Genomic DNA, 535 nt, shown 5'->3' on the forward strand with positions numbered 1-535 from the left:
CCCTGGTGTGGAAGTCCAGACCTCATTAGAAGTTCCATCTTTCAGCAGCAAAGTGAGGAAAGGAGCCATTTCAGTCCAGCCAGTGGTGGGATTTCATACAAGTGCACAGCATCCCCCGAGCTGGGGGTGAGGGGTCCAACCACAGCACCCAGCCACAGCTCCAGGGGCTCTGGGGCCTTTCTAGGGCACATCTCCAGCCTGGTGCACCCAAAGGCAGCACACAGGTGACATTCCCGAGTCTGTGTCCCCACAGCTCTGGAAAGCAAGGTGTGTTGTGAATGGTCTTGTATGAAAAGAACATCCAGCCAGCCCCTTTTGAAGGAAATTTGTGTGGAAGAGGGCAGAAAGGACACCCAGCATGGCACCTGTCCAGGAGGGGAGTGACAAATGCACAGAATGGAGCTGCAGACCCTGAGGGTTGTGTGGTTAAACCCTGTCCAGCCATTCACAGCTTGAGCACTTCTCTGCAAACACAAAGTGGAGCTTGGCTTTGCAACAGGAATGAGCCTGGCTTTTCATTAGAGTAGTCAGGAGC

At 53.8% G+C, this 535-nt stretch overlaps 1 protein-coding gene across 1 annotated transcript in view; it reads right to left on the reverse strand.

Annotated features, from left to right (window-relative positions):
• The window catches only part of LOC102038579 (syntaxin-binding protein 4-like), a 38,307-nt gene that overhangs the window by 14,229 nt on the left and 23,543 nt on the right, over window positions 1–535 (reverse strand). The gene's annotated exons all lie outside the window — the stretch shown is intronic.

The sequence above is a fragment of the Geospiza fortis genome, unplaced genomic scaffold (genome assembly GCF_000277835.1).
Source record: "Geospiza fortis unplaced genomic scaffold, GeoFor_1.0 scaffold114, whole genome shotgun sequence".
Lineage (NCBI taxonomy): Eukaryota > Metazoa > Chordata > Aves > Passeriformes > Thraupidae > Geospiza > Geospiza fortis.